The sequence below is a fragment of the Bradysia coprophila genome (assembly GCF_014529535.1).
Source record: "Bradysia coprophila strain Holo2 chromosome X unlocalized genomic scaffold, BU_Bcop_v1 contig_39, whole genome shotgun sequence".
In the NCBI taxonomy this organism is placed as follows: Eukaryota; Metazoa; Arthropoda; class Insecta; order Diptera; family Sciaridae; genus Bradysia; species Bradysia coprophila.
Genome location: NW_023503329.1, coordinates 2,420,033 through 2,444,614, shown reverse-complemented (window position 1 = coordinate 2,444,614; position 24,582 = coordinate 2,420,033). Strand labels below are relative to the sequence as shown.

Below are 24,582 nucleotides of genomic sequence, written 5' to 3'. Positions count from 1 at the left end.
CTCTAGGTAGAATCCCGTTGTTGTTGTTGCCATTTCCTGCCTAATTTTCAAAAAGTTTTTTGATGTGAACTAATTTGATGTTTGATGTTTGAAAAATCCCTTACACGTAAATAATCTTCTACTCAAAAATTCCTCGGGTACCATAGCGATAGCATAAAATATCGAAAAAAAAGGAAATTTCTTGTGGAAAATCAGAGGCGACTTATGGTCATGGAACACTATGTGTGCTCTTTGGATAAAAATTAAAAATTTTAAATCGATCCACCCTAGTAAATACACCTAGAGCGTCAACCTTAGGATCACTTAAGCTCATCCTAGCACTTTCAAGCTGTAAAATACTTTAAGACATTGTAAGCACATTTTATGAAATTAAGCTGAAAAGAGATCCAAACGGTCATGTATATTTTAGAATTGTAACAAATATTTTAGGGATCGGGAGAATGGCATTGATTTAAATGTCCGAATATGCCACTCTTCCCACCCCTAAAATATTTGTTACAATTCTGAAACCGTATTTTAGCACATTTAAACTCTTTACCCAATTTTCCCCATAAAATGAATTTGTGGCGATGGCGATGATGGAGACTTTCTCAACAATATTGGAATGGATTTCCTCCGGAAGCAGAAGTTATTTTGAAAGCGGCAAGAAAACATTAAAAAGCTCGAACACCAAAACGACACGTATCAAATGTCCAGGAAAAATGTTGTCATAATTCAAATATTGAAGATAGAAATTAAATAACGAAACTTTCGCGATTGTACATAACAAAGTTGAAAAATAATGTCATTCTGGGGCTATGAAAATTCGATTTTATTCAAAGCGTGGAGTGAAGTCAATTTTCTGCTGCTTAAGTGAAAATAAGACATTCGTCTAGCGAAATTTAATTTAAACTTTTGCATTGAATTAAGCTTATTAGTTTGGCATTACACCTATACATAACCGGGCGGTTTTCTTCCCGGTAATCTAGTCAAAATTTTTCGATAATTGACTATTTTCAAGTGAAAATCTATTACTTCATAAGTGTAAGAGACGATAAAGTTGTCTGTGAATGATTCTAGATCGACAGCTGACATCTTCGATGGATCATATCCTTATTTCCCTGACATGTGAGTGGTACTGGTTAATACTTCTGATTCTGGGTATTTGATATCAGTCAGCTCTTATGTGAAGTCTGACACAGGAAACGTCATTTATGAACGCGTATATAGCGGAACCGCTTTTTAAACCCAAAGCAATCTCGTCAACAAAAATTTTTAGGGAAGGTTTTTGTTATTGACAAAAAAAACGTTCACAATATACTTACCAACTGCTCTGACACAAACAAAATAGGTAGTGAATAATGAGCTCCATGTTTCTTTAAAAAAAATCATTTCCACAATCTCTAATTTCTTACTGTATTTTACGTCTGTAATAATTTACCAAAAGAATTCCAAGAATCTTTTTGATCTTAAATGAAGATTTGAGTGTACGACAACCCTTATTGTAAAAGTATTGTATTGCATCTGCATAATGTTTATGTCATAGACAAAATAGAACAATATGAATACAAATTTTTGTTGTTCTGTTGTAAGACTATTGAGTAGTTTTTGTTTTTAAATTCTCAGAATGCAGTATGTTTTTAGACAGATTCCAACATAAATTATAGAAAATGAAGTTTTTCTTGGAGAAGCCGATGAGTTGGTCCGTCATCCTGAAGATCAACCATAGTGTACTGAGTTTTCGATGATACAATTTTTTTTTACTATTCATCGCTCTAAAATAGAGGGAATTACTCCTGCAACACGAGTAGACCAGTATCCAAAACCCAACCGTACTATGAGTCCCAAATTGTAACATTAACCGATACGAAAAACATTTGTTGTTCGAATTTTGTTATCTAGCGCTAGAACGGGGGTAGCTCAGCCAACGCACATCGTAAGAAATTCAGTTACATTCATACCTTCATTTTGACACCAATTTGGATTTTCTACGATGTGCGGTTGCCGAGATATACACTATATCTACTCTCGTTCTATCTCTTCTAGCACTAGAAGATAAGAAAAGTCGATGAACCAATGTTTTTTCGTATAGGTTGTTCTAACAATTTGGCAAAGGTTTCAAATTGTGATCTAATGAGGTGAGGGACTTAAAGAACCGTGAGGCACTGGTATAGAAAAGTCATTGAAGATCGATTCTTCTTGACATGACTGACAGATGCATTGTGTCTAGTGGTGCCTAATAAATTCATGAATGTAAAAAGTTATCCTTACCTTCTGTTTTTGTACCAAACATTAGGCAATACTTTAAACAAAAAGAAGTAATAGATTAAGCGATTGTTATTGCGTTTAAAAAAAGTTAAAGTAGAACTGTACGACGCGATTAGTGTTTAAATTTCTGAGTTAAACATTTCTCCTTACTAGCATGACACTGATAAGAATAGAATAAGTGTGTAGAATCCTAGAGACTATTGATAAATTAGCCGTTTTAGCAAGTTAAATTATTTATCGCATACGCGGTGTGATTCCCCGAAAAAATTATTCACCTAGGATATATAAACAAACATTACACTTCTGTAAATTGTCAAAGTGTCATTCGCATATCTTGTTGTCTCGTTTTCGCTTATGCGATAAAAAAGAATATGCACGTATGACAAGCCGTCTCGGCAAGCCTCGACCGCTTTGTCATACGTGCATAATATTTATTATTTGTGGATTAGCTGCATGCCGTATTAAAATTAAAAGTGTCCTGAACGTTTAATTTTTTGACCAGCAATATTACTAGTGAGTTTGAATTTCTATGGAGCAAAAGCATAGTTTCTTACCGTAGATTTGTAGTGTTGTAGATAAACGTTCCAGTGACAAAGAGCTTCCGATGTGGTACAGAAACATTTGATGAGTAGAATTGCTTGTGTTTTGTTTTAAGGTAATATGTCGAGAGTTTTATGATAGTCCTGAGTTAGTCGTTATCTGATTGAAGCAGATGTATTTTCAGCCATTGATAATGTCCTTGATGTTAGGACGAAATATTTGGCGATAAATAAATCTATCTTTGAGCAAATCCGAATTTTCAACTCTAATTTATACAAAATCTCAAGATCTAAGAATTTTTTTTTTTAAATACTCCGCGATGCACCGGTAGTAATATTTCTCCAGAACTATCAGCTGTTTTTCAACCGATCCGTTTCATTCTTTTAAAAAACCCATCAACTTCGTCAATTATTATTTTCAAAAAAACAAACAAAATTCTTTTCTCTATCCGCACTAGTACGTTTTACGCAAGGGTGCATCCAGCAATTTAAAATAATTAAGTTGTTTGTATTACCAACAGAGCACCAACTGCATAGGAATGACAGGAAGCAATGAAATATCATTTCCTCATTTTATGTTGCGGAATAAACAAAACAATATTTATGCTAGTTAAGGACATTATTTTTAGAATTCAGAATCGGTGGAAAAAAAGATTGAACGTAAGAAGCAAAGAAGAAAAAAAAAACATTTCGTAAACATGCGCCGTCGGATATGTGTAAGTGTCTCGGTCTCAGAGAGATATATATGTATATATATACAGACATTTCTTGTATACATGTATTCTCTACGTATACACAATAAACGTACCGAGTTTACAAATAAAAATGCAACAAATATATAATTGTTTTTCGTACCCGTCTTTTCATATTCCATTCGGTTTTTTTTTATTTTTATTATGCGGTCTCTTACACCAGTGCCTCTCCAGTTCTATAGGTTGATTTGTATATGTTATATTATACTCAAACCGTCATAACTTATACCGTCTCAGCCTTCTCAAAAACGACTCTAAAATCCAACCAGTAATCGTAGGAAAGTCAAAGTGTGAACAACTTTAAAGTAGTGAGACACTATCGGTGCTTAAGTGATACGCGCGCGCTGTGTCCACATATGTGTTATTTTTTCGAGTTTTTTTTTCTTAATTTAGTATTTACATTATCTTTCCACATAAATAAATTTTTGGAAGAAAGGTGATTATGTCTACAATAGAAATTTTGTGTGTGTTTTCATTTGGGGTTTTTTTTTGAATAAATAAAAAAAAATGTAAATATTCCTCCGTTCAACTTATAAATGCCGTCTATTAAAAATCTTTTTTTTTTTCATTTTTAAATAAAAAATAAATTTAAAAAAAGAAAGGAATTGTATGCCTAAGGAAACGACTACAACAAAATGAAATCAATTGTTGTTTTTCCTCCCGTCTAAATAACAAAAAAAAAATTGATGTGAATTAATAATTCTAAATTTAATTAAAACTCGTAGATAGTTTTGTTATTGTATTTAAAATAGGAGAAAACAAAACAACAGTGCTTATACGAACCATATGTCTATTTATGCAATGTTTTTATGTGGTCCATATAATACATATATTCCCAATAATCATGAATGTGTATAATAATATGCTCTTGCACATTTGTTTATAAATATGCTACACATATTGCATATACTATATGAATATAATATATGCTCATCAACATAAGAATTTATGAATGAAATGATTATAAAATAAAGTTTAAAAAAAAACATTGTTTAAGGTGTGTTGGTGTACTACATATTACTTTGCCAACCACATTGATTAGGGTGGTTCAAAGTTTTTTTTTTGTGATCCAGACAGAGAAAAAAATGTGTACTTGCTGTTTTTGTCGTATGGGGTTCATTAAACCGAAAAAATCCACTTCAAAACAAAACAATCTTCTCCTGCGAGAGATGAACAATAAAAGATAGTAAAAAAATGGGAGCATATACCCCCTACCCCCTACACTACAAGTTCATCTCCTAAAACATATGTGTTTTCTTTGGAGAAACAATAAATCAGAATCATATTAGGGTCGCTGAGTCTAAACAAAGTCGGAAGCTGTTGTTAACGCAATTACAGTTTAACAACAGCTGTTTTATTGTTTTAAAAAAATCCAGGATTGTCTTCGAAATTAGATAGAGATTACTGTTGTATTGTGTCTATAGTGTAATTGTGCATACTTCGAGAACAACTATATAATCCTCAACCTTCTTGCAGTATCAGTAAATTCTACTCAACTAATATGTGCTGCAAAGGCACTTAGGTTCATGCCATTCCATTTTTTATTATCAATTATGGCTCTTAAAAAAGAATGAGCTGTACATTCTCGAGTTACTCATTCGATTTTCGTTGAAGTGTAAAATAAGTCAAGTGCACTAAATTAACCCCCAAAGCTCTCAGACATCGACAGAATCAATTGTTTTAAATATTCTTCGACTAATACTGATATTGGTGATTGTAGGACAACTATGGATGTCAATACGTTCCGCAATATCAGTGTGATAGTCATACTTTTCCAGTGTCGTGTCCTCTAAAGGACCAAGGGAAAAAATCGGGTACCAGAAAATCAGGACAATTTTTTTCCTTATATGCGACCGAAGACAAAATCTCTGAGCAGGCCGGATGTGTTACTGCGACTTTTCAGAGTAAATTTTCCAAAACCGTGTGATTCTGTGCAAGACAATTTTCTGAGTTGTATTATGTGTCTTAGCTTTCTACGATCAAAGGGACCATTACCGAACCCAAATATTCAAGTACAAACGTGAACTTTTTCCCCCTGATGGCATGAAAAAAAAATGAGAACCACCCTAAACCGCAATGTATGAATCAATTTTTAATTTGTATATTTGTGTTTCTGCGACATTCCATTCAATATTTGGATTTTTCTTCGCTGGTTTTGTTGTCACTATACATTTATGTCTACATTAAGCAAGTAGATATTTTTGAAACATAAAAAAACGAACCTTTATCTTCTCTCAACTTTCAAGTTTCAAAATAATATACACAAAAAAAAAACGCGCGCAAGAGAGAAAAAAATACAAAAATCAAATGTACAACATTTTAGAAATAGCTTGTGTGGTGATGTGAGACATGGGTATGCAATTAATATTATCAACTGAAATTATTTATTTTACTTCTTGTTTGGATATTTTCTCAATATAACATGACCGTAAGTATTTTATTTTATTTACAATTTTTATTTTTTATTTCTTTTTTTTATTTTTACTCTTATTTGCAAACGGATTAAAACAATAAATGTTAATGTTCAATTATATATACACAAACTTCTCTGATATCAGAATATTGAACGAATTATTTCTTGTTAAATTGTATTTTATACATACCGTGTGCGACGAGTGTGTATTTCACTTTTAACATATTTTTTTTTAAATTATAAATCTAAACTTTTTGTATTTTGCAAATTCCAATTCTGCTAAAAGTTTATTGAATGATGAATCATTCTTAAATACAGGTTTTTCATTTACTAAAAAAAATCGAAATAAATTTGCATGTTTGTTGCTGGAGATGTTGTCATAATTAATAAAGTGAAATTAATTCCATGAGCACATATAGCAACATGCCAACACAACAAACTGAGAAATACTTCAGCTATTTGGATGATATTTGCTGTCATTATCATGAGTAGCTTCTGGAATTCTATTGAGTCATATTGCTGAAGCAATTATAGCGTAATAAGCGAAACAAACAAACACACAAAAAATTGGTCGTGATATACACTATATACGCAATGACTGCATCATCAATACAAGATCAGAACCGATCATAATTCAAAGAAATAACATGCAAATGTATAGCGAATTATTAGGAATAAAGTAAATATGATTACTACGAAGTCTTCGTCACGAGCAGACGTGGGTAGCGTTTCTGTTGAACAATTTCGTTAGATACTGTTTGGGCTATATTGGGTCATATTAAGAGCATTTTGATCACTTGAGCCACTTGGTCGCAGGAAGTATCTTTGTGCGTTACAGAAGATAGTATTTGTTTTTGTTTAAATTTGCCTAGAAATTATGAAACGAAAACTGTTAGCTGGTCTATTCGATTATTTCAGTGCAGTTTGAAGTAAAATCCTTTAGAAACTGCAAACATATTGCAACAAAATTATTAAGTCTGTTACTTCATTTGTGTAAAATAGAGTCACTATTTTTGGGTTTTTCTTAATTTTTTTACATTTTCCAAAAAATTTTCCCTCTTTTTCGATACGTTTAATCATATTGTTCCAAAAACAATTTGTAAGAGTAAAGCGACAAATTTCAGAAAACATTCTCATTCTGTTATATGAGAGGCCGTTCTCTTGGGCCATTTTATTCTAAAATGACCAAATGACTCCCTCCAACCCACAACGTCCTTGCGTAATAGTCAGATCAGGGAAGGAAATGCTATGTTATACTTTTTATATCACCGCCGGGAGAAGAAGATCCAAAAATTATTCAACATGAAAATTTATTTCATTTACAACTTGATTTCTCGATGCTTCAGATTAATTTCGTTGAAGGTAAATTAAAAAATTACCTAACCCAGCCCCCTTTTTGAGCGGAATTTCTTTCTAAACTGAGACAATGTTCATTTTATTATTTAAAAAAAAACTAACGACTTCAGACACTAAGCTCTCATCTTTCTTTATATTGAACAACTCCTTCGTTTTTCGTTTGTAAAAGGCACGTAGATAATTAATGAGTCGTCATTGACCACCCAACACGGAATGTTTTGCTTATGAGTAAACGAGTGAGGTTAGTGGCCCAATTACGAAAAACTGCATACGTTTTTCATATTCTTTCTTATTAAATCCTATAATAAATGCAGGTAAATTGATTCGATGCATGACAAAAGTTTAATATTTAAAAACAAAAATTCAGTTACGTTTGAGGTGTCGCTTGTAAATATATTCATAAACTAAACAAAACAAAATAAATTTAATAACCAAATGACCTCATCATCGCACCGTTTCAATTTTGTTTTTCTTTATTCAACAACATGTGAGACAGACAAAAACACACATTTTTAGCTGTTCAATAAAGTAAAGAGACATCATAGATCACTGAAATAAATAAAAAACGACTACTACCCAACAACAACTAAAACGGCCAGTTGTTGATAGTCATTTATCTTTTTACCTACAAAAAACTACTGTTTACTGTTTGTTAGCTACACATTTAGCTTGTGTATGAAATTTTGATAAATTTTCACTAAACAAAACTATGGAACACTTATCAATTTTATCAACATTGGCTCTTACAATCATTGATATTTATGTGTTTAAGTATTATTGACTTTTTATTTTCTTTACAAAACAAAAAATAGCGCCGACAAGGAGTACTGCGTGTATAGATGTTATTGTCTTATCATAAAATAAATGGTAAGAATATGGAAGATTTGCTTTATCGAATTTTCATTCATACATTTCGATCGACGGTTTTTTTTTGGCTGAAACATAAAAAATGTAAAGCCTCACTTCCGGTAGAACAAAATGCGGGTTTTTTTTCGGCTCAAAACCGAAATTAATATTGATTTCGATGATGCTAATGAAATGAGGGTTTTAAAATTAAATTTTTCAAATAACTAACGAAATTGAACTGGTAATGATCAATGATGCTGCATCGAAGTTTAGATAATTTGTCCCCAGACCTAAATCCTAACCTTAACATCGTCTCAATCGTATCAACTTGGGACTAACTACGTAACTGCGCGAATTTCGAGTCTGATTTATAGTTATCTTTGTGAAGAGGGATTCTTTTGAAAAACATCCGGACCGATTTTTTTGAGGAAACATTTTTATGTGCCTAGACGGGAATTTAACCTTAGAATCCGAAACCCTTATCGAGGTAACGAAAACCTTCACTCACACCGAATGATTAAGTTGTATGAATAATAAGTCATCGGATTTTCTTATAGAACTGGTCAAAAATTGGTCTGCTCTAGTTGTTTCTTTTTCTTATTTCTCTGACAATATGAAATGGAATTATCTGTAATTTTAAGGCGTTGCTAGGCATATTATAGGTCCACACGCTAGTCTTTTAAAAATTTCGAAAGTCTTCGTATGACCATTGTAGAAGGCATTCTAAGAAGAAAAAATTACAAACTTCTCGAAGTTTTTACAAAGCCTATAGTACAGACCTACTACCAAAATGCTCTTCGCGAAATTTTTATAAGAAATTGAAATACGCCAATTAATTCAATATTTTCATATAAAAATTCGAAAGGCCCTTCGGGAAACACTCGACTTCTTAGTATGATCTATATACAACTCATTAGTAAAAAGCCCAAAAATTATAAAATTACCAAAAAGTCCAAAACTTCCCGACAGCTACAGACAGCTACTTAATCTTATTAAATTAGACGCGAACCCAAGTATCACGGAAAACACTAGTCAGTCATTCACTTTAATTTATTTGTCTCGCAGCACCCTACAGAAATGAATCATAGTTGTTTTGACTAGTACAACTATAGCCCTTCGTGTGCGCTACAAACTTTCCTCAGTTCTAATAAAACAAAAATGATCAAAAAAAACGCCCTAATACACTATTGCCTGTTATTGGCCTGTGAACAGTAAACATGGACCACAGCACAAAGAAATAAGTTTTATAATTTTTTTCTCGCTTCAAGCCATTTTTGAATGTAAATGACAAAATTGTCAATTATGCTAGTTTTACTGCTACACATTACACACCTTTCTGTTCCACATTAACAAAGCCATTAAAATCGTCCGTCATTCCTATTTAAAATGTAAAAAAAACGCGAAAAAGAAGCGCAAAATTTTCGATGAAAGTAAGCGCTGAATTTTCTGCAATTTTAAACATGCCCTGGTTTCATTTGTCGGCTACGCGGCTCTAGCTTGTTTGACAAGACCTACCATATTCAAAATTCGTTTGTAAATGGTAAGAAAATAGTACAATGCCGTTCATCAACATCATGCAATACATCTGAGCTTACGAGCTACGAATATATATATAAAAAATGTAAATTTATTATGATGTCCGAAACGAGACCAATCGACTGTAATTGTGGATAATTGTAGTTTCGGATGTGTATAATGTTCTTAATTTAATTAAATTCAAATTTGCATAATTTTTCACTGTATCATTACAAGCCAGCACCGATTCTCTTACTTCTCTTTTTTCTTCCACATCATAAATATGAACTTTTCACGATAGACGCACAGACGACCTGACGGGCATTCAAAAAAGTTGTCTCTGCTGTATATACCTGCTGACCAGATATGGTTGAACGCAATTTTTTTCTGTATTGTTTCGATTTTTTTATATATATACACGGAAAGGTGGTGCGTTTCGGGCGTATCTCGACAACACTGCAGTTAGATACATTCCTTGTTGCTCGTTATTAATGAAAACCAACCCAATATAAATAGACATACAGCAATTTACAATTGAGGCTGCTATAGCATGATTATAAACATTATGTTGATTTAAGCACAGAGAAAAATCCCGGTGAATTATATTTTTAATTAAGAAATCTTGAACTCTAGAACTTCCGTGTCGATAACTCTGAGTCAGCGTACTTATCCTCTTATCAGTTTAAAGACTAAACTCATTCATTACTTCGACGTTCGAGGACACCCAATCCTCAAGTGAGTCTGCTGTACATCCCCATATAGACTATCTAAATTTTATTCGTTCCGATTTAGATAGGAAACTGTGAGAATTTTTCTTACTCTCCAAAAAACCGACGGATTTCATGAAGTAATGGAATCGCTCGCTATATTATTGGTGAAAGGACTTATAAATTGAATTTATAATAGGAAATCCTTCAGTTTCTTACTTATGACTTCGAACACGCTTTATGTGATCCCCTATAACGGTCACCAACTGCATTTTAACCTACATTCAAATTTGTTTCAACAATTGAAAAATCCACAATTTACCACTCAATGGAAATCCTTTGACCGGTCGATTGAAATGAAGAGAACGCGTATACACATAAATCTTTGGAAACGTGTACTTATCTCAGTGTGGAGAATCTCTTTCGATCAAAACCGTTTCATCAACTTCATTGATTCAAGATTGAATTCACATGTCCAATCGGACATCCCAAAACTAATCAATCATAGTAAAAACAAATTGCTTTACGAAAAGGTGGTAACCATTCATTGAAGATTTAATCATATCATTATGCGCATATTTGTGGTCTTGTAAGGGCGTTGACTTGTATAATGATTCAAATTTCATAGCAGTACGTATATATGTGCTACGTTAAGTTAAAATTATAATTAACCGGGTATTACATACGATCCGATGGATGGTTAGTTTACGGAATAGAGATGATGGTAATATAATATCTTGCTGTTTACGGATAAAATAACCAGAGCGTTAAAGCTGTAATTTTTTAATGACATAATGACTGACTTTTTTGACCCTCTGCGATCTCAAGTCTACCATTTCTCTTCAAAAATATCTTTTTATTATTATTTTGCTGGCTTGCGACATTTTGACATGTTTTATTGGACTTGCGGCTTGGTAATAGTAATAAAGTTTTTTTTTTACTTTTACAGTTCTTTTTCTCTCTCTTCTCGTTTCATTGGTGACGGGCCTAGTTTTTCAAACGATATGTTCAACACTCGCAATCACACACCGAAAAAAATTCTTTGGATTTCTTCTGATATGTAGACACATCTAGTATCTATGACTAGTCTAAGTGTGTTCTACGTCGTTAATGTATGTTATACGTGCATGTGGTAGGCTTACGTAATACAAGAACGAAAAATTACTTTACGTGTTACGGCATGTTTCATTTTCATTTCCTAATCACGTAAAGCATTGTACTTACGAGGTTCCAAGTTGTTATTTGACAAGTGGGGAATACAGCCCTCCCCTTCGGGTCGGGCTGTAACACAACACTTATCAAATACACAACTTGGAACCTCGGAAGTAATATACTATTAACGATCAATTTTATCCGTTATGCGTACGCAACGTTCGGCTGCTACTTTCCCTATGTTATGTCCAAATAACGTATCATACATGTAATAATCTTCGACGTAGTTAACGAGAACATTACATGCTAAGAACAACGTGTATGTATATACGTACCTGAAGCATAATAATCATAAAAAAACCCACACTCTGAGGTCATATTGATACCTCCCGCACGTTTGTTACCATCGCTTATGTATGTTTTTTATCAGTGCACATTTTGCACTCGCAACATACTCGTCACATTGCAGAAGCTATATTGCGTGACAGGGTTAAGTGTCTAAAATGCAATTGTGTTCGAGATAAACGAGCCGTAAAAGTTAAATGCTTTGATATTGAATCGAGTAAAACGAATTGACAATGACCCGTGTGGGATCTTATTTGGATCGTTCCATTTCGTCGTAGTGGTCTAAATTTCAGAATGGGCCAGTTATGTGGGTGGATGACATGATTATTAGTAGAAGCGACCTATATGGAGTATGCATGGTGAGAGGAAAGTCAAAATTGCATTTACCGCCACAAAGATTGTATTCATTGGTGTCGGTTTGACTTACAAATGAAACAATAGAAAAACAATGACAACAATTTGGATGGATGTAAAGTGGTGATGTGAGACGATACAGATGTTCATTTTTATATGACCGACTTTTCGTTTATGATTCACCAGAGATGTGCATACACAACGCTATTACTTACTTCCTACAAGGTATCGTTAGATGCTATTATCTCATCTTACTGATCTCAGGCAATTCCATTGGCTATAGACGTAAAGTTGTAAATCGGCTATCCCTTTGACTTTGCCATCATTATTTTTCAACATACGTTAGACTGGTTAGGAAATCGTTAACTGAAGAGTAAGATTGAACAAATCTTCTATCTAAAAAATATTTGAAGAATTGAACCCTAAATTTTACTCCTATCAAGCACCACAGTCAAAACTAAGTGCTCTGTAACACAATGTAATACTTGGACACATATTAGTGCATTAGTTTCACTTTATTAAAAATATATTTTTTATTCTTCACTTCTTAATCGTTTGGCCACATGAAATGCTTGTTAAATTGATTACATTTAAATATTCAAGTAAAAAAAATGTTTTTTTCTTTGGTATTTTTAGTTGTTGTTTACATCTAATGAGAATGTGAAGTACTCTAGAGCGGGTACAATATTGAACATTTACGCTCTCAACTTATACGATTTACATTTAACCAGAATAACTTATTTGCTTGTTTAATTAAAATATTAAAATCTTGGACTTACAAGAGTTAGCATAGTTAGCGATGAACGTAGATGAATTATGTCATCGGTTGAATCATTGGACCAAAAAAAAAAGTTTTTTTTGTCAGAAAAAAGTCTCGAATTATAAAAGTGATAATAATAAAAAAACGAGAATATGAGCTAGCAAAACACGGTGTTGATTGATTAATGATGTAAGCATTTTTCAACATTTCAAAAAAAAAGTAGAAAAAAAATTGAAGACGAAGAAAAGAAAGAGAATAAATTTTATTTTCATAATTACTTGATCAAACACTTTTGAATAGATTATTGAACTTACTGATCATATAAGACTTCACTTATGATTTGATTAGATTCACCTATTTCAATTGGCCGTCAACATGTTAAATCAGTTTCAGTGGTGGCTGTATGCCGCAAAAAAGAGTGATAATTAACATAGATGATAAATTGTTGACTTCTTTAACCTGTCGAACCAGATAAACTATAGAATAAGAATTAAAAAAAAACTTTCTTCCTTTATGAGTTCGTTTAGATTCTTAGAAAGTGTGGTGGCCTATAGATTTAATGCGAATTCTGATAGGGCTACAGTTAATTTATAGGGTGTGTGTCCGGGCATATTATAGGTAAAGTGTTTACCAAATTCTCTGAAATTTACCATTTGGAATTTACCGAAAACTGCCCAAAAATTTATAGAATGTGATTGGCGGTAAATCTTGGACAAATTTGGTAGGCTTCAGTAAATCCGATAGATGAATTTACCAATAATAGGCCCTGATATGTGTGATTCCCATTTTACATTAGGTGTTAACCTTTAGAGTAATCTGAGCGACAATCACTTTTCCAACGGCTTAAAGCCTATTTCGTTTATTTACTGTAGACTAAGTGTAGACATTTTAATGGTTGAGAAAAATAATATTTCGAAATTTCACCTGTTGCTGAATCATCGGATTACATGATGAAAATGTAAAATGAAATTTTCTCAATTATGAACGCCAGTGAAGGTTTCTTGTCTTTCTTGTGTTGAGATAATGATTTGGCTTTTGCTGACATTTTCTATGAACTAAAGAAGACTGATAAAAATCCCACTACTCCTAAAAGTCAATATATATATGTCCTACGAGATTTCAGTGAATGTATATTTGTGACCAAATTCCATCAGTAGTTTCACTTAATAAATCATTAGCCTCTTTAGGACTGTGGATGATATTGTGTGATTGATTGATTTCTAAACTGTTAATATATACCTGTCTGATGCCATATAAAACGTGTGACTTAATTGTGACAAATGTGTGTACGCATACAGTCACTTATTTAACGATTTCTAAATTTCATTGTTGCATTATTTCTACCGAAATTTTAAATGGATTTTTCTTTTTAAATATATTTACCTTCCGATGAATTGATTTACTTACATTTCATTTATACCAGAGATAGTCTTTTGTTATTAACGACAACATAACGCAGTCAACGTCGGGTGCATTCATTCCTATATATATGTTCACCATAATGTTGTAAAATGTTTAAAAGCCTATTTAAAGTAATTTTAAAATAACTATGCTTTCATCATTCGTCATGGTTAATGATCTCATAAATATTATCTCTATCTCTCTCTCCTCTCATCGTCGTCGAACGTATCCGTAGTCAAAAGAAAAGAGGTTATTGGCATTGACAACGATTCCAATATATTATTTAATTGTGTTCGAAAGTAAATAAAGGAAAAATGAAAAACTTTTATCTTCATTTCACCATAAATATTGTTGTGAGCCAAGATGGGTTACTTAATGGTTTGTCAATATTATAAATATGAATGCATGTGACTCTGCCCCTCATGTGTGTGTACCAAACTATTTTTATTTATAATTTTTTTTTCTTTCTTTCTTTCTGAAAGATTTTTATTAGATTATCAAATTCTGTTCATATAATTTATGGAAGATTTTTTCTTGTGACAAGTCTGACAAATTGAAAATTATTTATATGTCTTCTTTATTCAAGCTCTCTTTATACTTGGGGCATGCGAAGGTTTAAAAAATCTGAAACTTGGCCATGTTGAATGTTGAAGAAAAATTCATGTGGAGAGATGTTTTCATTCGGGTAGCTATGAGGACGTTGAAGCCAAAAAATTGAAACTTCTTCCGGTCGAAACGTGAGGTTAAAATTAGAATATTGCAACTTACAGACCATTAAAGTGTGAGTGAGGTGCAAGCTTTTTTGGTCTATTTGGGTGAAAAGGGTATGAAACAGTGTTCGAGAAAAGTGGCTAAAATCGCTATTGCAAGAGGTCAACCTTAAACCTTAACACACGAGTCTCACTGAGATGCTCATTCCAACTGGATGAAGAACCGGAACCGTGCCTCCAAAGCACTATGTGCTATGATGACTCGATTAGTCTTCATCTCCCTTCAAATCTTTCGGTTTGTGTCCTTCAGTCGCATTTTGACCGGATAAGCCTATGCATCTGAAGTATCTCCTGACACAAACGGCTCCTATTCGATTATTCATTTTTAATTTTATCTTATTTTACCTACGAGGCTTGTACGCATATCGCAATGGTGCACTGTGGTGTACAGTGCATGTTGTAGCATAAAAATAATGTTTTCTGATAAAAAGTTATATTTTTACTGCTGCAGTTTCATCGTAGATTAAACACCTTTATTTGATTTTACACAAACAGTGACTCTATAATGTCCACAATATTGATACTTTACACTGGCACAGCAAAAAAAAGTTTTTTTTTACGACTTACAATTAAAATCTTTCTTTTATATTTTATGCAATCACTTAACATATCCAAAACAGATGTTTACTAACAACAAAAAAAAGAGAAACATTTCGTCAAACATTCCATATCTTTGTACAGAGATTAAAATGGAAGGAGTGCTAAATATATATGAGACAATGACTTGTGACTCGAAATGGTTCCATCATAGTCAATATCGGTTTTTTTCTGTTAGTTTGTATTTGATTGCTTAACAGAAGATTATATGACAAGCGATGGCAGTAGGAGATTGATTGGAGCAAGAGCTTTTTGCTAGGGCGTGAGCAGACATATTTCACAAAAGAAAATTTTACATTGGAACGAATTACAGCAATAACTGAAAGTCAGGGTCTTACAGTGGATTTGTGTGTGTATCCGTCTGTCCCATGCCTCCTCTACACATATATATACCGTATATAGTGTACATACGGTATTGCTGTGATACCCTGACCGATTTATGTGGCACTTATGACCTTTGTGACCTGAAAGTTTTATTCCATGTCAAAGTAGTGCTATTAATCAACTTATAAGCTGGAAATTATAAGTAGAAGTTTACAATTTACAAATTAATAATTTCTATAATTCAGGTCGGTTCAAAGTTGATCAAATCAAATGTTGCCTCCCTTCGTTAAAAAAAAAATAGGTAGAAACTCGGGCCATTTGTTGTGAAATAGCTTTTTTTTTGTAAAACGAGTAAATCATAGTCAATCATTTTAAAACACACTATATCTACCTTGGCAAAACCAGCCAAGTTTTGGTCCCTTTGTCATGTCAACGACATTAGCCTTTCGAAAAAATAGGTCCGATTAATCTGGCATTGTTGTTTGTGTTCTGGCACACTAGATTCTACTCGAAAAGGTATGCAAAAACACTCGAGAGAATGAATTTTTTTAAATTGATTGCATAAAAATCAATCGATCTGCTTGCTTTATATTAAGCTTTTAAAAAAGCTTTCAAAAACTCAATTTGATTCAATTAATGTTATATGGAACTGGATACACAACACACAGCCGATTATAAATTTCAATGGAATTTTTGCTGCTCTGAATGACCGTTTTTTTTAAATTTAATTTAATTAAACTAATAAATTACTGTAGCTTATTATGAAATACAATAATTTAAGCGCATTAAATGTTTGATGAAATTGGATAGGGCTACTTTGTATAAAAAAGTTGACTTTTAAAAATGTAATTCAACTGAAAATAAAATTTACTAAAAACTCCATTTGCTAATGGCTAATAATGGCTTATTACGTTCTATATTAAATGTTTTCAAGTCATGAACCTACCTAATTGTTAATTAAATAATGAAAAAAATGTGCAGAACGTAACTGACAAACACTAACGGTACGAGATATTTAATAGGAAATTTAGGTAGCTAATTACTGAACTGAGAAAGTGCTCAGGATTTTCGGTATTTTTGACTCCCTCGTCCGTACTTTTAACATACAAAGGAATTTCGATTATTCGTCGATAGAATTCTATGGTCTTACATTAACATATAACAAGACTACATGTACATATCGTAGACGAAACTTGTGGACGAAACTTGAGGAAAATGTTATTTTCGTATAATTATATTACATTTCTAGTACATTTCGTCATAAAATTACTAATGTCAGCGCTCTATTTTTTTGTGAATCAACTTTACAGCTATGACACTTCATGGACAGAATGAAGTTATAATCACTTGAAAATAGAGCCCAAAGAATGAAGTACTAAAAACAATTGTGGCATCTCCTAATCGCCAACGATGGTTGGTCCTATACATTGCAACATATGCAAAACTAAATAAGTTCGCTAGACCATTCTTACTAAATTATGAAGGAGGCGTAAAGTAGACTCATTTTATCAAGATTTATGGTGTGATTGTGATGTTGATAGTAATGCCGATAAAACAAATTTTTCTCGACGCAGTTTCCGCTAGTGTCAATATCTATGACAATACCAATTGTCTGTTATGTTGACCTTTTCTTGGATCTAGCGGCGTTGTATTGACGAAAGAAAACGAGGATTTTCGCAATATTTCGAGGTTTATTCACCTCTTCATCAGGCTATTCTTTAACTAAAAAAAATTGTATCAGAATGTAATGAAATACTTTTCCACACTTGTGTCGAATTGGTGACAGAGAGGAAGAGGCAATCAAAGGTCAGCTTAAGTTTGCTGATTTTCAGCTGTTCACTCATGCAAACAAAACTGGTTATGAGTATTTATGCGGATTTACTTCGGCCGTGTGTCATAATACACATCGTGAGCCTAATAAAGTACTTTGCACCGAGATTCATACAACATTTTATGCAACAGAGGCATCTAAAGTTCGCAATTTTCGAACATTTTGATGCTGAGTTGCATTAATAACTATTACAAGAAGGGATAAAAAGATGAAAAGTAGAGTTTTCGTGTGAAATTTGTTGATCCGAGGCGAAGCCGAGACTTTTCATTTATACGAGTTATGTAATGGATCCTATAAGCTGAGCGCTGCGGACGTCCAAAGAAGTGCTGGTAACATATGAAAAGTACGAGTGTTGACGCGTGTAAAAACGCATGTAAAAACTATTGCAATTCATTCAGACTAAATTTTTACATACTGACCAGCTGAAAATTCGCTAATACTGATTATACTGTCGGTTTGGAGGAAAGTTCTCGTTTGTTTTGTATAGTGCCCTTATCTGGTTTTGTGACAACTGTAAAAGGAATCTTTTTATTTTTCTTGCAAAAGCAACCAGCTGGCTGTTTCTGAACACTTTCATCTGTTCAATTCATTTCGGGCGACATAAAAGCAACCGAAATAGAAGATCCGATATAATTTTTTTATTTTTCCGTACGTATGTATCTGATGATGAAAAAAACAAAATTCCACCAAATTCATAAGCATATGTCCTTACACCAACCAGATATAAATGGAATATTATGTACTTTATTATTTATCTGGAAAAAAATATCATGATGTCAATATTTGTTCTGTATTTAGCAATTTAAGCTAAACGTTTAAATGAGCGTTACATTAAGTCTGTGTAAATAATATGTATATTATATGCAACGTACCATATAGTGGAATATAAAAAAAAACGAAAAATAATTTAAATATTATTTCACAGAGAGAGATAAGTAAGTATGCTAGGTGTTTCGTTTCGTGGCAAAATACATATTAAACTAAAAAATTGTATTTATATTATACTGGTAAATTGTACGTACAGTTTATTAGAATTCCAATTGTGATGCTGACGTATTTTTTTTATGTCAGACCCCGATATTGTTTTTCAAATGATTAACATGGAAATTATACAAAATATTGTACACATTTCTGCATTGTTATTCTAAACAATTAATTCATTACAATAAATATTAATACTAGCAAAATGTCTAACCATTCTGTTGTTTTTAATAAAAAGCACACAATATATTCGTGTCCGATTTTGTACATAAAACACTTATTCGTTCTATTTAGATTAATAAGATTTTTTTTTTCAAATGAAACATTTCGAATGAATCGACAAAATCTATTCTCGAAACAAAACAAAAAAAATATTATTATTATCGAGTTTTTAAGCCGTGTTTCATTTTAAAAATCAGATTAACTTTTAAGATACGTATCGTTTAATAAACGACACCTCAGCGTGTCCGTGATCGACAGTCAGAAACGATTACGAAATATTTATACAGAGATTTCGCAGCAATAACAACAATTGGCACTATAAAAAGTCTATTTGGCGAGATAAATCAAATCAATTGTTATTAAGTATACCGAACATTGTCTTTTTTTGTGCGTATATTGACTGTATTGACAGACGTTTAGCTCTGAATGAAGTCTTTAAATATTTGGCAATTTTAATTAAACAATAATATTTATTGGTACGACATTGATGATGTTTGAGTGTCGTTTAATAAACGATTGACCTTTTACACACGGGAAGTGTATCGCAATAAATCTGTTTCAAGTATTTTGTATTGTTTTGAAGAAAATCTTTTACTTCATTTGTTTTTAACGATTTTTTTTATATAAATAAACCGTGGCTCATTTGATCGTTCTTTTCGTTAACTGATGAGTTATGTCAGTTTTTATTAAATTGGCACTGGAATGAATTTACTAGCGTTTCATTTAAGTCCCACTAAACATTGCCAGAAGCCTGTTCCTTCTAAGCAGTTTCTTGTTACAAAGGGAACTAGTTCTATGGACGATCATAAACTAAGTCTGACCTAGAAATTGGAATCTCAAAATAAGGAATTCGAACCGGTCAAAATGTATTTCGAAAGATATCGTGGCAACCGTGCAAAATTCGATCACTTTGATAGAACATTGAGATCGAATTAATTTCACTGGAGTGCAACAAAATTTGCAACACTTGGTCCAGCTGGTGCTCGTGCTATTCTTTATATAAATAGTGTATTAGATGGTTTATTCAACCACATATACACGTGTAACTGAGTAAACCGACAAATTTACTATTGAGATAAAAACAATAACACGGGTACCAGCTGGTACAAGACCAGCTGTCGCAACCTATCCGCTCCACTGAAATTTTTCCCAATGTATTTACTGAATGGCTCACTAAGTATGTCGAACTATATCGTGCGTTCATCTATTACGATGTGCATCTATTACGGTAAGAACCTTGCTGCTAAGGGAGTGTACTTTTCTTTGATTACTGTAAACACTTGATTCAGAGATTATTTAGAAATTATCGAATTGGTGAATGAGGCAATTAGTTGCCAGCTTAATCAAAATATTTCCTAGGGGATGTTACCTAGATCATACCTAGATCGTACCTCGATTATACTGCTTAGGAACTACCTTTTTTTCAATAACAATACAGTTTCGTAAGAATTAAGAATAGTATTCAGTCATATCAGTGTGTTAACTGCATCATTCTGAGTTAAATCATTTAACGTTCTCCAGCCTTATAAAAAAGGAATTATATTTCTAAATCAACAAATAAAAAAAATAATAATTCCAATGAGAAGATGGTTAGCATTTAACCTTGATCAAGATATTTAACTGCATACAATCGAAACGAATAATTTTTGTATTCAACGAGGTATTTGTCCAGCAATAATAATTCTCTTATTTATTAGACAAACATTCGTTTCAACTGTGAAATTAGCATAACATTGAAATTATTTTTAGGGTTCTCTATTGTAATTAAATCGGCTTTAATCCAAAATGTCCAGTGGAACATGTTTCTGTTTTTTTACTTCTTCTTTTTTTGAGTTTATAAAAAACCTTTTTCTTAAAAAATAAAGTTTTTTTTATCTAATAGCTTGAATATATCGAGATACACGTTATATTACGTTAAGTAAGCTAACAAAATTTATGAGACTCTATTATCCAATATTATTCATATAATCAACGGAGTCGAGAGTAAGCAACAGGTTTTTTATGAATATTTTTTTTTGTTTTGTTTATACTACAGAGAGTCATAGGTATATATATTGTCAAGGTCTTATAGCATTTAAAGTATTAGAGTTGCGAAAGAAGAAAAATATTTTTACTTTAAAATGACATACGAATATTCGTAACAAATTTTTCGTTAATTCCAAAGAATGTAATGTGAGTAAATATCGAAGTGTTTAATTTATGAATGGTACATGCACATTATTTCCATACTTTGGCTATTATATATTTAATTTCATTTTAAAAATGTTTTCTATTGACAAACAAATTAATAATAAAAACATTCCATTTAGAACGGCGGTTTGATAGGTTTGAAATTCGTTGGCATTAGACATGAAAATGGTGAACGTTCCACACGACTTTTCGTGTTCTGTTGATTTGTATTTCATATAACAAATAGCCCTCGATACAATAGGTTAATGTCAAGTGTTCGAAGGCATCCAGAATATTCGTATTTTAAGTGATTTTAAATAAATGACGTGAGTCCATTAATTTAAATTGTAAAAGAATGCGTAGAGGATTCTGAATTTTAAGAAATCTCTAAGCTAGACAAACAGTCAGAAACACTTTGGACAAGTTTTTTTCATTCAATGTGTCGTCGACCCTTAATGTATGTATTTATCCTTAAAGTACTTAACGCGATCGGTCAGCAGTGTTTATTAGTATATTACTTCCGAGGTTCCAAGTTGTGTATTTGATAAGTTGGGTGTTATAGTTCGACCCGAAGGGGAGGGCTGTATTCCCCACTTGTCAAATAACAACTTGGAACCTCGTAAGTACAATGCTTTACGTTATTACGTAAATGAAAATGAAACATGCCGTAACACGTAAAGGGAGGTTACTAATCGAAGTATACAACGCTATTAATTCATCATAAATAGGGTCTGTTAACCTTAAACAGTCGTAAAACCAGACGAAGTCTAATCGTCTTTTTATCATCATGACTTAGCATGCCAAAAACCATTCTCAATTCTTACACTTACACTTGAGACTTCTATATTCAGAAGAGGCTCAATGGCAGCCTAGGTGGTAGATTTTGTCAGTGGCCCTAGGATCCACGAACATAATTTAATATCCAAATATCGAATCATTAGAGAACAAATATACGAAATTGTGGATTGATGTCATGAACCTTATTTTATCACGGAATTCTGCTAATAAACACGACGTCAGATTCGTAAATTTCTCTTTTTAAACTAATTTACACTCGTCATGTGTGTTATAGGGTAAAAACATACCGGATTTTTACAAAACGTTTTTTTTTCTTCCAAATACGAAAATGCGCAAACTAAAGAAATAAATTTTATTTTCTGCAAATCTGATTGGCAAAATTACTTTCACACGATAACTGTCTGTTAGACAGTTTCTAAAAAGAAAAAATACCGTAAGAGTGAAAAGAAAACATTTCGTACAAAAAAAAGTTTCCATAAAATGCTGTGAAAGAAGTAATTGAACCTGTCAATTACAAAGAACAATGCCAATAAATCGGTGAAGAGTTTGTTCGACTTATTTGTATTGTATTGTATTGTAATCGAATAATATAAAAAAAATCCAGGCTAGGTTTTGCATGTATTACTACACACAAGGACGTGCAGTGCACGAATTCATAAATTTTAGGAACGATTTTTAGGTAGAAACCTTAGAATACATCAAAGCCTCTTGTTTGGAATCTCGTTTTCTGATGGGATGTTACTTAATATTACCGACATTTACCAAGAATTCCAAATCTCAGTCAATTTTTGGTTTTTACAGTTAAGTACAACATTTGTGTTTTCTTCAGCTGTTTTACCAGCTGGTCAACTTAAGCAGAGTGTTTGCATGAACTGGTAGGGCAGCTGAATCAAAATCGACAAATAGGCATATAGAACTTAGTGACATATTTTGCGGCCGATACATTATTTGAATATTTTTTTTACCATGAAGCCATGAAGGACCTTTTTTGTGTAAAAATCATGTTGTCTTCTACATTTTTTTACATTTGCACAGGAGGAGTATTCATGGTTAGATGGTAAAAAAAAATGATTAAAGAATGTCTGGGCAAAAATATGTCTTTGATGTATGCATCGGAATGAGTGGTTTTGGGTCGAACCTGAACCTGAAACTCATTGTCCCGATTATTTCAGTTCAGGCTCAGGCTCAGGTCGACATAAATTCAATCTGAACATGACATTAAACAATCAGGTTGACCTGTGAGTCAACTTAAGGTCAGCATCTTCTTCAATAAATAATCATAAAAACTTCAAACCTACCAGGTGAACCTAAGTCCAACTTGGAATAAAGAATTTCAGGATGCATTCGAACCCAAAATATCAAACCATCCTTACTTTGTTGCCTTGACTTTCTTTCAATTTCAACGGATTTTCTTTGAAAGGATCTGTTGTTCTAACGAAGGATTTCATTTTGAGTACAAAGGGATCTTCTATGTTTAACTGCTCCTCGCTAATTGCAGTGAATTAATTTCCCAACAATATGCACTGGAATGAAAATTCAATTTTCCTAAAGAAAACTTCTATTGGTTGAATACGTTTGAAAGTAGACCACATGTTCGTACCTGAGATCATTTAATTGAATCAAAAGAATTTCATAAATGTAGTCTTTCGAAGGATTTAATTTTTTGCTTTCCCTTGGTAAAAATCGAATAAAAGTTATTTCATAGAAGCCAGGCAGTGAAACAGACCTAGACGTTGAACACAAAAAATATATGAAATAAATCGACGATAATTTACAATTTACTTTTTACATGAATTAATCGAAAGACGACATTTTTTCCGAACAGAAAAAAAAACCTGAACACCTTTAAATGTTTCACGAACTGACTATATGACGAGAGAATGTGAATCGTCTCGAAATAATTATGGTTAATTTTCTCTACTAAATTACTCTAATGCTTAAGCTTAATTGACAGCTGTAATTATTGTTGAAGGTAGCTCAAGCCGATTGATTAATTTAATTGTGCGCAATGACACATTCCATCATTGTTGATTGCAATTAAAATTCAACTATTTATTGCGTTTGAAACAATTTTTTTTTTAAACGAATCTATAAATACTGAGTGCAAATGCGAAAACCATTTTATACAATGTATGGTGTATTAGGTCAGGCTAACATCCAAAAACTGTTTGATTATTAGCTTTTCAAAGTTTAATGGCCACAAATTATCCATTTCATTCTAGTGTGTCCCAACTTTCAGTTAAATCAGGAGTGAATGCTGCACCTCCTTAACAAATTGACTCAACAAAAACGATTGCACAAATTTAAACCTAAATCCTACCAAGATAATCCTAAACGATGTCTATAGAAAATCTCACAGAAGGTTACATATGAAAATGCATCTCAACGAGCCAGCCATTCAACATTTTTTATCACAAATTTCTAAATTTTAGACCCTCCGAATGTTGTCGAGAAAGTTGACAAAGTTAAAAATCGACCTTACGCTTATTTACAGAACCTCTTA

General features: G+C 32.4%; 1 protein-coding gene across 6 annotated transcripts in view; it reads left to right on the top strand.

Annotated features, from left to right (window-relative positions):
- Positions 1-3,797: 3,797 nt before the first annotated feature.
- The window catches only part of LOC119069780 (stAR-related lipid transfer protein 13), an 87,013-nt gene continuing 66,228 nt past the window's right edge, over positions 3,798-24,582 (top strand). Inside the window, exons 1-2 of one of the 6 annotated variants that reach the window (XM_037173921.1) lie at positions 3,798-3,974; positions 5,862-5,966. The gene's annotated coding sequence lies outside the window, so the exon portion shown is untranslated. Of the gene's footprint in view, positions 4,536-5,597; positions 5,967-24,582 lie in introns of those variants that run through there. The other 5 variants (XM_037173919.1, XM_037173916.1, XM_037173917.1 and 2 more) reach the window with 5 other exon arrangements.